Genomic DNA, 13,656 nt, shown 5'->3' with positions numbered 1-13,656 from the left:
ATCGAGATTAGGATTTGTCACTCCGATTGTCGGAGAGGTATCTCTGGGCCCTCTCGGTAATGCACATCACTATAAGCCCTGCAAGAAATGTGACTAATGAGTTAGTTGCAGGATGATGCATTATAGAACGAGTAAAGAGACTTGCCGGTAACGAGATTGAACTAGGTATTGAGATACCGACGATCGAATCTCAGGCAAGTAACATCCGATGACAAAAGGAACAACGTATGTTGTTATGCTGTTTGACCGATAAAGATCTTCGTAGAATATGTAGGAACCAATATGAGCATCCAGGTTCCGCTATTGGTTATTGACCGGAGACGTGTCTCGGTCATGTCTACATAGTTCTCGAACCCGTAGGGTCCGCACGCTTAACATTCGGTCACGATCAGTATTATGAGTTTATGTGTTTTGATGTACCGAAGATAGTTCGGAGTCCCATATGTGATCACAGACATGACGAGGAGTCTCGAAATGGTCGAGACATAAAGATTGATATATTGGACGACTATATTCGGACACCGGAAGTGTTCCGGGTGATTTCGGAGAAAACCGGAGTGCCGGAGGGTTATCGAAACCCCCCGGGAGAACTAATGGGCCACATGGGTCTTAGTGGAGAGAGAGAGTGCCGGCCAGGGCAGGCCGCGCGCCCCTTCCCCCTCTGGTCCGAATTGGACTAGGGAAGGGGGGGGGGGGTGGCACCCCCCTTTCCTTCTCCCTCTCCTCTTTCCTTTCCCCCTCCTAGTAGGAGTAGGAAAGGGGAGTCCTACTCCTACTAGGAGGAGAACTCCTCCTCTTCTGGCGCGCCCCAAGGGCCGGCCGGCCTCCCCCTTGCTCCTTTATATACGGGGGCAAGGGGGCACCCTAGAACACAGAAGTTGATTGTTTCCAGCCGTGTGCGGTGCCCCCCTCCACCATAATCTTCCTCGGTCATATCGTCGTAGTGCTTAGGCGAAGCCCTGCGCCGGTAACTTCATCATCACCGTCATCACGCCGTCGTGCTGACGAAGCTCTCCCTCGACACTCTGTTGGATCGTGAGTTCGTGGGACGTCACCGAGCTGAACGTGTGCAGATCGTGGAGGTGCCGTACTTTCGGTACTAGGATCGGTCGATCGTGAAGACGTACGACTACATCAATCGCGTTGTCATAACGCTTCCGCTTACGATCTACGAGGGTACGTGGACAACACTCTCCCCTCTCGTTGCTATGCATCACCATGATCTTGCGTGTGCGTAGGATTTTTTTTTTGAAATTACCACGTTCCCCAACAACCCCCTTACTCGGATTTATGCTTCTGTCACTCAAGCAACCCACTATAAGCGAATCATGAACGTATTGCAACACCCTACAACGGGAATTCCTCATGCTTGCGCGACACGGAGGGCACAATAGGACAACACCCCAAAATAAATCATACAACTCGTACCAATCTAGATCATCAATCAACCCAAAGACAAAGGATATCTACTCAAAACATCATAGGATGGCAACACATCATTGGATCATAATATGTGGCATAAAGCACCATGTTCAAGTAGGGATTACAGCGGGGTGCGGGAGAGTGGACCGCGTAAAAGAGATGAGGATGGTGTTGATGATGGCGATGTTGATGATGACGATCACAAGCGGCGATGATTCCCCTCCCGATGGCACTCCGGCGCCACCGAGAGAGAGGAGGAGAGGTTCTCCCCCTTGTGCTTCCTCCTCCATGGCCTCCCCCCTGGACGGGGAGAGGTTCTCCCTCTGGATCTTGGCCTTCATGGCGATGATGCCCCTCCGGGATCCTTCCCCATGGCCTCCGGTGATGATGTCCCCTTCCGGCAGGGTGCCAGAGAGGGCCTAGATTGATTTCTCATGGCTACAAAGGCTTGCGGCGGCGGAACTTCCGATCTAGGTTATTTTCTGGAGGTTTCTGTATTTATAGGAGAGGATGGCGTCGAGAACAAGTCAGGGGGCCCCACAGGGAGTCCACGAGGCAGGGGGGCGCGCCCCAGGGGGTGGGCGCGCCCTCCACCCTCGTGGGGCCCACGGGACTTCCCTCCGGTAACTCTTCGTTCCAATATTTTTTATATTTTGCAGAAAAATTCTCCGTTGATTTTCATCGCATTCCGAGAACTTTTATTTTTGCACAAAAACAACACCACGGTAGTTCTGCTAAAAACAACGTCAGTCCGGATTAGTTCTAATCAAATCATACCAAAATCATATAAAACTATTGTAAACATGGCATTAATACTTCATAAATTATAGATACGTTGGAGACGTATCAGCACGTAGGTCATTAGACATTTTGAGTGTTACATTTAAATGACTTAGACATAGATCAATATAACCTTATATGAGTACTTATTGTGATATCTGTGATTCGATGAGCCTCGTGCGCGTACTTATATGAGTTCTTTGATCAATAACCCACAACGGCAAGCAATTTAGAGATCTCTTATGATACTGCCATTTCAATGTAATGGCATTGACAAGTTGAGATAGATCATCAATCTTGTAGATCTAGGAGTCCCGATCAATCTAAACTAGTTCCTAACATGGCTTGTATTAGCAACTTGAGGGTAATACCAAGGCAGAAGCAGTTCTAGTGTGTTCTTAGATACCAAGGTAGAGCAGAGGAATTGATTAATGCAGGTGTAACCACGTGAGTAAGTAAGGTGTAATTCATCCAAAACCGGCGAAGGACGTGGGCCGGAGGGCCGGGTGGCGGAGGACGTGGAGGCGGACGGGGAGCGACAGCGGTGCGGCGGGCAGGAGCAGCAGGCGGGATGTGCAGCGTGGTGAGGAGGTGGTTGGCGAGGAGCGCGTCCGTGAAGTCGGAGAGCGGCGCCGGACGCGCGCGGCCGGCGGCAACATGCTGCTCCGCTGCGGCTACGCACGTGCGGCGTGGTGTCGATGGAGTCGGGAGGAGGCCGTGGCGCACTGGCACTGGCAAGAGCGGCTCTGCTCGACGATCGGCGGAGGTCGCTGCCGGCTGAGCACTACGAATCTACGATGGTGTGATTTTTTCTGCTCTTGCTGTGTGAAAAAATATTGTGTGTGTGAATGTTCATATTGTTTTTGTTATAAATTTAGTTAAACTTTATTTATGATAAAACTAGTAATATCGAACACTGGGCGAAACAACCCATTTCAAATCTTTGTAAGTGGACCAAGCGTGGTAGTACAGCTCTATAACTTTTTCTTAACAAACTCGTGTATGGAATGCCATGCACTTTTCTCAGAGCACATCTAGAACAACTTGAGCTACGGTAGTATTTTGCATCAATCAACGTTGAAGATTCTCGAGCTAAGGACGACTCGACACAAGCTCTTAAGGATGGAAGTACCTTTAAGCTCTCCTACGACCGTGACCACAGCCATACCATCTCCGTGATCAGCAACATATGGGTGATACGCATCTTGCAAAGTTGGTCGTGCGAACTCGCCGGCTTGCTAAACTCCGTGGTCGAAGATCATAGCTGTGGGGTGATGTCCCTATGCCACCCATGCCCATATCTGCTTGCTAGCTTGCTTGAAGTAATAAAAGGGGAACAAATGTAGGTGCCCAAGCGTCCAGATGTTCATGTCCATCCTTTCTTGCGAGCTTGTCTACTTTGAGATATGACTCGCATCCAGGAATAAGTATCTAGGGAGAACATGAGCTCTCTCAGAGCTTAGCCACTGTCGGCCGTCGGATCGTTCTTTTGATGCGTTTCAGGGCATCGGATCTCGCCCTAGGATTGCCTCAGCCGTGGGATCGAGCCCGCGACACTGCTACAATGAACAGTTTCACTTCGCGGTAAATATCTGCTACCACCGCCGGTTAATATAGCACCCCGCCGAGGGCAATCTTGGGATTTCACATAGGCCGGTGGAACGTGCCCTTTCCCGATTCGCTGCCTCTCACTGCCTCCTCCCCAATCGAAGAGACGCGTAGGGTTCGACCTCTCCTCGCTTCTCTCCCGCATGTCTCTCTCTCTCGCAGTCGTCGCCGCCGGCCATCCTCCCCATCGCCCCCTTCGCCCCGTCATCTCCCACTCGCTCCACCCCTCTCGCAGTCGTCGCCGCTAGCCATCTCGTAGGATGGAGACGCTGGCCGCCTCCATCTCCTCTCTGTCGCCGTCTGAGCCAGATGCGGCCGCAGTCTGCCGGTGCCGCAGGCGGAGGAGACGCGCCTAGGTGGAGCCTTCTTCATCACACGCGGCAGCCGGCGTAGCTCTGCCTCCCACACCCCCATCATCTCCGTCACACCCCGTCGTTGTACACGGAGGGGGAGGAGTGGTGGCCGGCAGAGATCTGCCTCCTTCATCCAGGTCACGATGGAGAAGGAGCGGTTGGAGGTGGTGGCTGGTAGATCTGGCCGCAGCCGACTCCGACGCTGGCTGGCCCATCGCTCAAGGTGAGCCGTCTCACCGCGCAGGACGCCTCTCTCCGTCGATCTCCCATCATTGCTCACTTCCTACCTAACCGCATTTTCTCTTCCTCTAAGCAACCTTGTAGGAGGAGTCCGGACCACCGCAACACTGCACAAGATGGTATTCCACGAGGACGTCAAGCCGAGATGGGCTGCTGCTCCCTCCACGGCGAGTCAGAGACTGACACCACGAGCTCGAGCACTACGGCTGCCACTCCCTCCATGGCCGAACCAGAGTCAAAAAAGGGGGCTAGGGACTCTTGGCTTATCTCTCCTTTCTTTGCCTTGCTGCTGACTTTTATGGCACCTCCAACCAGCAGCACTACGAGTTGCAAAGTAGCAGTGGGCCAGACGGGCGAAGATGTCGAGACCGCGCTCTGTGTCCCAGGCATCGTTACTGCCGCCTCTTCTCCACCCCCTATGGTGCTCTTCGCCGGCGTTTTCTTTTTCTTGAACAGATTGTAAACCCTATATATCATGTTTGTTATCTTTAAGGATGGCTTGGTTGATGCAATTCCTGTATCACTCACAGATCAACTAGAGGAAGAAATTGATCCCTGAGGGAGACTGGCAAATCTTGGAATTCAGGCTGCAAACCTTCAAGTAGGTTTGGTAATGAACTTTTCCTTTCCTTAGCACTTCATTTACCCCTTGTTTTTAGTTGATATACTGTAATGTTAATTTTTTCCAGTAGCGCTTTGCCTTATCTAATTGTTTGAGCACGCTTAGGGCATTTATCTTGTGATCTTAGGCCACATCTGAAGAAAAACATAGGCACTATTTTGATTTCCAGCGTAGAAGTGGCCAGTTGCCTTTATGGAAGGAGGTCAGTAGAAAGCATACCATATGTAACAGGGCGAGTAAGTTGATTACAAGGTGTTCTTCATGATGATGGTTCTGTTCTGATTTCAGTTTACTTGGATCAATTGAAAGTAACCTCCATTTTTTTACCCCTTTTTTGTGGCTTGTATTGATATTTTCCTTGTGTGACCCCACCAAAAGATATCTCGATACGGCTATTTTCTAATCTAAACACGTATGGCTTTCAGCAGTCTCTTAATTTTCATACGTTTAGCAAGAATGCTACTTTGTTACTTGGGTTGATAAAATAGCTACAGCACATTGAGGCAAAAGGCAAATGTGCATGCTCCTTATTGCTTATCATGAATAATAAATTTGAAATTAGTCTCATGTAAATTTAGTTCTTTCTATGCTATGAATTTGATGTATAAATCTATATCTTCGTGTATAAATTCAGAGGTTGCAGTACAAATTAGACTCAGTACAAACAATTGCTCATGGAGCATGTTAAGTTTTTCAATTTCAAAGTTAGATTTATATACACCTATGTTCTGTTCAATCATATTTGCTTACTGGTTTAGTGTAAAAAGATCAAGGTATGTCCATTTGTCATTCTGGAAGTGATATATACTTTTTAGTAGTATTCAGGTATACCATAAAGGTCTTAATTAATTTTGGGTACTCAGGATTATGAACCTTCTGTTTCCAATCTGGGTGCCTAGCTAGGACCACCATGCTCAAAAAGGTGAACGACAGCAATTTTCCGATGCAGTCGGCCGACGGAGGAGTCGCTGGCGCCTATGGTGGAGGTGAATGCGGACGGCAAGATCTGTGCGGCGGAAGGGGCGGAGGATGCAGGCCGAGAAGGGTCGCCGAGAGAGTCGGAGCACTCCATTGGACAGATCGAACCTAGAGCTCCGAAAACGAAGGTATGTCAGTTCTGCAGAATCACAAAATTTGTGCGACCAAATTATTATGGCATGATTTGAAACAATCTGAGCATGCAAATTGTGAAAGGGAGGGATCCCTATGCGTTGGTATTGCCTGAACTGCCAGGTGTGTGGCCCCGTAAATATAGATGCAGGGCTGACTGATCTAGCTTTCAGTACATGCTTCTGAAATTGAGAACAAGAATAGGCTGGGCATTGCATAATCCGTGGTTTGAAGTAATTACCATGTTGCCGCTAGTGTGAAAGGGGTGATTCTTCCTTTGTTGATTGTGCGGCTAAACCACAAGTAGAAGAGCAGGGGCAAGAAATGTTATTGTTCGACCACTGTTACACTGCAAAATAGGTGTCCGGTGCTTGCAAATGTTTGCAAGCGCTTTCTATAAAAGTATCCATGAAATGCGTATCAGTTTGTTGGATTTTCTTGATTGCAGAGTGAGGGTAGGTGCTGCTCCGCCGGAAAAGACGCCATGTCCTAATCGGACTACTGCTCTGGAGAAGACTATCTGTGGTTTTGCCGACAATGCTGGGGACAATGTCATAGTGGCAACTTTGGGTGCAAGCTTTGATTCTCTTGGTGAAGCCTACTACTTCTACACTTGTATTCATGGGAGAAAGGATTTGACATTAGATACGTCAAGAGTAGGCTAAATGTGGAGAGGACAAAATGCATGCAGGAGATTGTTTGTGGTTGTGCGGTATGGTAGTATCGATTTATTATAACATGTTAGTATTTGAAAATATTTCATCCAGCAGTTGTCTCTGAAAAAGTGTTCTCTCTTTGTGTCTGTTTGTTTACACAGGGGGAAGACGGGGGTTGAGAACAGAGGACCGTGCCATTGTGAATGCCATGCTCTCATCAAGTTGTTGCGGTCCAAGGCCAATGACTGGTACATAGCAGAATACCGTGAGGAGCACAACCGCTTGGACTGGAAGACATGATTGCCAAAAATGGTGGTGTCATGTACCAAATTCAGACTGAAGGGGCACTTGTTGCAACGATGATGTTAATTCAGCAAATGACTCTGGGAACTGAATTGCAGGACTATTGCCACCGGCAAATTAAAAGGAAGGAGATGGGCAGGTCTACGACCAGCAGAGAGAAAGTGACTTACTATGGCCTGAGCAAGAAGACCACATTCTGCACCATTTTCCGGCGACAGGGCACGAAGGGACTATGTGCCCAGACTGCGGAGATGTACCAAAGCAGGCTAGGAGACGTGCTCGATGCAAGAACTGTGGAGTCAAAGTTCACTGCCGGAACAATTGCAACAATGCAGCGGAGCTACGTCTGAAAGTGAGTTGACTGAAAAATTAGGGATGTACCTGAGACAGTACTTGCATGGTTAGGATAAATGGTGTATGCGCATGACAATTTCCAGATAGTGTGGACTGATTTGTTGTAGCCTGTCTCATGGTGAAGATTTAAAATTTCCGTTGCATCTGTTGATCCACAACTATGTCTTGATGTATTACTTGATACTTCCTGTGTGGAACTTGTAATAAATAGTTTGTTGGCTGAATAACTGTACTGAATCTGTTGTGAGTTGGGCTGGGTTTTGATCTTGAGAATTATGATGTGGGTGGGCGTTGATGGTTATATCTGAAGAATTATGATTTTGGTATTTGAGTTTGTTGGGTAAATTGAAAGACTGTACCTATAGTGGAATGGTACCAAAAGTTTAATGCATGTTGCATTCATAGCTGTCTGCAGCCATGTGTCTACAAAATTCTGGTGTGGCGGACAAGGCTGATCTACGAGTCCAAAATTTTGAATGAAATGAGCAGAAAAAATGGATGCCTTAGATGTTCGTTGGGAGAGGGATACCTAAACGTATTTGCTACTCCATTCGTGTCTTCGTGCATGGCTTGGCGAGATGTGGGGCATGGCGCCGTCAGAGATCTCCACCAGCGGATCTGCAGTTACGGATTATGATAGATACCCCGGTGTGGGTTTTGAAGGAGAAAGGATGGGTACTGTAGTTATTTTTTTGGGCAGAGGAAGATTTTTCTTTTTGAGCAATGGGCAGAGGAAGATTTGTAAATGCAACGGTGGCGCACGGTAAATGGGGTCCAACGTCTCCGTTCGTCCAGAATCTCGGATTTGACGGCCCGTATCGTGGGCATTTCCTATTTAGCGCTGCAGGCGCCGGTTATAGCTGTTTCCGCAAACCGGCGCCTGCAGCCGCGTTAATTGGGCCTGGCCCATCTTTTTCCTTTCCTTCCTGTCGTGAGGACAAAAAAAGGCAAGCTTTGGATGGGAATCGATCCCGCGATCTCACGGTCGTTCGCCTCATGCACTAACAACCGCACTAACTCGTATTAGTTGCCCAAACTACTGCTTCTTCACCTTTTCTTCTTTTCCTTTTTATTTAAAACGGTTTTGTTATGTTTTTTGTTCTTTTTTTTCTTCTTTTCGGAACGGTTTTATATTTCTTTTGCTAATTTGAAACAACTATTTTTCAAAATCGGTGAACTTTCTTTCACAATCGATGAACTCTTTTCAAGATCAATGAACTTTTTTCTAAATCGATGAACTTTTTTTCAAAACCGATGAACTCTTTTCACGATCCATGAACTTTTTTTCAAAATGGATGAACTCTTTTTCAAAATGGATGAACTATTTTTCAAAATTGATGAACTTTTTTCAAAATCGATGAACTTTTTTTCAAAATCGATGAACTCTTTTTCAAAATCGATGAACTATTTTTCAAAATTGATGAACTTTTTTTAAATTCAGTGAACTTATTTCAAAATTGATGAACTCTTTCCCAATTTGATGAATTTTTGTCAATTTTTGTGAACTTTTTTTCCAAATTTGATGATTTCAAAAAATGGACGAAGGTTTCCAAATCTGTGAACTTTTCGAAATCTTGATTTTTTTTCTTTTTTCGAGATTTTTTTTCGTATTAAGTTCTTTTTTCTAAAGTCAACGGTTGACCAGTCAGTCAATTGGTCAACAGCGACCATACGAACAGCCCTCGAAGCTCTCGATCGAGCGAGGGACCAGGCGGGGCGAGTTTAGCGAGCGAATGGGCGTGGTCGCCACATGGGCTGGCCCACGATTCGGCGCCTGTGAGCGCCAGCTCCCTTAGCTGGCGCCTGAAGCGCCAACTAGGAGCTCTCTGTGTCGTGTGCTTCCGTCTGAGCCGGTAAAAACGTGACTCACGGCGTTGTCTATGATGTGGGACCATCGGCCCTGAACAAATAAGAATGCTTAAGCCTTCACGTGCTGGGTCCATTATCTCGAGGATATTGAACGGGGACGATACCGCGAGCACATGTGCTCGAGCACAGAAAGGGACTTTCGTTCTTAATTGTGCTTTACTGATGCTTTTGATTTTGGTGTACTTCAAATATATATATTAGGTATTATGGGGTGAGCATAAGTGTATATATTCTATACAAGCATTATCGGACTGGATACAATTGGATCAGGTGGGGTGTGGCAAGCTGCAATTACTATCCTTTCTACTTACGCATCATAGCATCTGAATTTTACCTGCTTGGCCACGTGGTCGGGACCGGCACCCTCGCGTCTTGGCGCGATTCCGATCTAGTATATATTACCCTTCGCGGGCTTGTCGGACACGAGTTTCTCGTTTTGTGCACCAACCCCAAACGCCACGATTAATCATTCCATGCTTGCTTGTCACCTATCTCTCCTACCTTCAAATTGGCTAGCCACGACATTGAGAATGTATCATGTACTCTGAGACGTGGAGTACTTCTAGTATAAAAGACTCGATCCAAAATTCATGAAAAAAATAGTTGGCGAAATCGACATATAACACATGCTAGTCATGTCACAAAGATCAAATCCAGATTTGTAACACATAACTAGAACAAAAAAGGAAGGCAAAATCTAATTTGGAATAGTAGCTATTCCAATTTGGTCTATAGATTTGGACATTAAAAATAGTACTCCCTCCGTAAACTAATATAAGAGCGTTTAGATCACTAAAGTAGTGGTCTAGACAATTAATTGAGCTTGGATCGCGGAGGGAGTATTAATCTTGGATTTTTCTTTTTGTTTCTGGAACAATTAATTGAGCTTGGATTTGAAATCTGTTATAGTATCGTGTTGTTTTCTTCCTTCAGAATCTTTAGCAACTTTTTAATGGACCAAAAATATGGGAGTATTTGGAGTACTCCATGTCAGTGAGTATGGGATATGGGATACCAAGGTCATTCATCTCAGAATTGTTAGTCCCTCAGTCCCATAGTATAAGAGTGTTTTTTACACTACACTAATGTAAAAAATGCTCTTATATTATGGGGCGGAGGGAGTAGTTAGGTTTCCGTTCCACCTGCTATACATTAGGTGGGCCATAAGCTCCGTTGACATTATGCCTTCTACTGTTTCTTTAACTGCATATCATGGATGATAATACAGATACGAAAGAAGCATATCATTTTCTGATCTAGAGGTTTTGGATAAGGCGCGTAGGTCATTAGACATTTTGAGTGTTACATTTAAACGACTTTGAAATATATCAATATAATCTTATACGAGTACTTTTGGTGATATCGTTGATTCGAAACTGCTGCATCGTGTACGAAGCTCAGCCAACACATGAATTTGCCTATGCAATTCGGCCCAATGTGAATAGAACGAGTATTTGATGCTTGGGATTGTTTTACCAACTGCGGTAAAAATGGCTATCCTAGTTAATTTAGTAGGTGACAATGGAAAAAAGCACATTAATTACCTTGAGCAAAAGGGGCGGCCTTATATTTGTGCAATGTTTAAGTTCCCATAGTTATCTTCTATGTAAAAAAGTAAGGGAGTATGTAGCTGCTATAAAAAAAACATCACGTCATCTTGCCATCATCTACTACCCCTATAAAAGCATGAAGGGCGGAGATTCAAAATGTAATCCTATTCATCTAATCACATCCGTACGGTTCAGATTACTCACTAAAACATGTTTGATCTAAAACATGTGTTTTAGCAACTTCCGCCTCGCCCACTAACGAAAGCCATCTTCCCACGTCAACTCAAACCACTATTGCCCGTCCCGTGCGACCCCCACCCCGCCCGCTCAGCACCGCCCATTGCCCGAGACCCATGTTGTGGTCACCCCGTCCGCTTCCGGAGACCCGCACGAGCGCCGCCCCGCCCCATGGTGCTGGGCGGGAGGGCCGGGTGGAGGAGGACGTGGAGGCAGACGGGGAGCGGCAGCGGCGCGGCGGGCAGGAGCGCCGGCGGGATGTGCAGCATGATGAGGAGGTGGTTGGCGAGGCGGATGGCGAGGATCGCGTCTGTGAGGTCGGAGAGCGGCGCCGCGGCGGCCGTAGGCACGCATCCGCCGCCGGCGACTGCATGCTGCCCCGCTGCGGCTACGCGCGTGGGCCCGGTTTTTCACACCTTCCCCAACTTGTCCTGCCGCGGCGCGGCGTGGTGCCAATGGAGTTGGGAGGCCGTGGCGCACTGGCGCTGGCGAGAGCGGCTCTGCTCGACGACCGGCGACGATCGTTGCTGGCTGGCCACTACAAATCTACGAATTGTGTGCAGCGGTTGGAGGAGCCGGGAATCGGCATGGCAGCCAGGCCGTGGCGAGGGTATCCCGTTCGTCACGACTTTTATTTCTCTCTCTGGAAATGCAATGGCTCAGCCCGTGCGCGCAGAACCCGTGGTCATCGGATATGATTTTGATCGAACTGCTTGGAAGCAACCTCTTCTACCCATAATCTTAAGTTTGCAACTTGATGTGTTTTTTTTCAACACAGTACAGACGCAAACGCTCATACGTATACACTCACCTCTATGAACGCGCACACAAGCCCCATCCTTATGAGCACCTTCGAGAGGCTGAGCCGGCATATCATCTTGAGATTTTACGAAGTCACCGCAAACGCCTCATAGTCGACGAGAACGTCTCCTCCCATTGAATGCGCATCGCCGGAAATCCTGAAATAAATCTAGGATAAATGCGAGCACTACAATCTTTTCGACCCTAAGAGCAACTCCAATGAAGGGACCCATTTCGTCTGCCGCCGTCCGTTTGGGTCGGCGCGGACAGAAAAGGCGGCCCAATGCGCCAACCCAAACGGACGTGTGTCCGCTTGGCATCCACATGGCGACCCATTCCCGGCCCAATTTTGAGCCGGACTTGCGTCGGCGCGGACACGAGACGGACGCGCGCGCGCCTACTCCTCTCCCCGGGCCCGCCGGTCGGTGGCAGCCACCGCCATTTCCCCCCATTTTCCCCAAAAACACTCCCGCCCGCGCGCGCTCCCACCCCCAACCAGCCATGGACGACGCCATCGACCTCGACGCCGCCGCCGGCCTCGCCTCCCTCGCCTCGTCCGGCGCCACCGCCCCCTCCGGGAAAGGCAAGCCTCGTGCCCCGTGCAAGACCGCCGCCACGACCAAGCCAAAGAAGGCGCTAACTCCCGAACAGCGGGCAAGGGAGTCGGTCAAGAGGAAGGACCGGAGGCACGCCACGGACGCGAGGGATGAGGCCGCCGCGCAGGCCGCCGTCGTCGCTGCCGCGCAGCAGGAGGTCACCAATGCCCGCCTCGCGGCAACGAGGGAGGCGCTCTACATGCTAGGGTTAAGCCCTAGCCAGCACGGCCTCGTCCAAGCCGTCGTCGCCGCGGCCAGCACCGGCTCGTCGGCGTTTCCTCGGATGGTGCTGCCCGACTCGCCCCGCGCGTCGGCTTGCAACCCGATCCCCGGCTTCCACGTCTACCCGCAGGCCTCCCGCCTCTCCGAGGAGTGCTCGCCCGACGTGAGTGTGGTCGCGCCTTCCACGCCCGCGCCCATCGACCTCAACGCCACCCCGGTGGCTGGTGGCTCGTCATCCGGCGGCGGAAGGAAACGCACGCGGCAGACGCCGGCCGGCGTGCTCCCGGGCGCCCGCAACTTGTTCGAGGAAATGCCGTTCGCCATCGACGAGGACTACATGCAGAACCTCATCTTCGAGGGCGGTGCACCGGCCGCTGGCTACGATCCTGACGAGATACAAAGCCAGGACGGCCGCGGGGCATTCACGCCGGCCGCTGGTTATGGTCCCGATCAGGCGGCCTTCATGCGTGATCAGGTCGGCATCGACCTGGACTGCTTCCCCCTCGACCATGAGTTCCCAGACGACTACATGCTAGAGGAAGAGGACGAGTGCGACATCGAAGTGGAGCCTTTGTTTGAGGATGAGCTCGCCAACCAAGCCGCCGGTCCTAAGCCGAAGGCAAGAGCAAGCGCACAAAGGCGTACACGACGGCCGAGGACAAGCTTCTTTGCGAGTGTTGGCGAGACATTGGACAAGACCCCAAGACGGGCGCCGAGCAAAAGCCTTCAACCTTTTGGATTCGTGTCCACCGAGAGTTTCATGAGTGCAAGAAGTTTCCGCCTTACCAATTTATGAGCACGCGCGGGTGGGTCTTCATTTCCAAGCGGTGGAGGGTGATCCAACAAGAGTGCAACAAGTTTTGCGCCACTCTTGAGAGCGTCAAGGCCCGCCCCGTGAGCGGCATCGGCATGCAAGACATGGTATGCTAGCAA

General features: G+C 49.3%; 1 long non-coding RNA gene across 3 annotated transcripts; it reads left to right on the top strand.

Moving 5' to 3' along the window:
* The first annotated feature begins 4,738 nt into the window (after nucleotides 1-4,738).
* Nucleotides 4,739-7,672, top strand: LOC123095880 (uncharacterized). 3 transcript variants are annotated; one of them, XR_006446350.1, is made up of 4 exons: nucleotides 4,739-4,824; nucleotides 4,934-6,131; nucleotides 6,584-6,847; nucleotides 6,953-7,672. It is a non-coding gene; the product is annotated as an uncharacterized lncRNA (long non-coding RNA). The 3 variants fall into 3 exon arrangements; XR_006446349.1 differs by lacking the exon at nucleotides 4,739-4,824 and having other exon boundaries at nucleotides 4,831-6,131; XR_006446351.1 differs by lacking the exon at nucleotides 4,739-4,824 and having other exon boundaries at nucleotides 4,831-6,131; nucleotides 6,584-6,852.
* Nucleotides 7,673-13,656: the final 5,984 nt, after the last annotated feature.

Source organism: Triticum aestivum, chromosome 4D (genome assembly GCF_018294505.1).
Source record: "Triticum aestivum cultivar Chinese Spring chromosome 4D, IWGSC CS RefSeq v2.1, whole genome shotgun sequence".
Classification (NCBI taxonomy): Eukaryota; Viridiplantae; Streptophyta; class Magnoliopsida; order Poales; family Poaceae; genus Triticum; species Triticum aestivum.
This window is presented reverse-complemented; position numbering and strand designations above follow the sequence as displayed.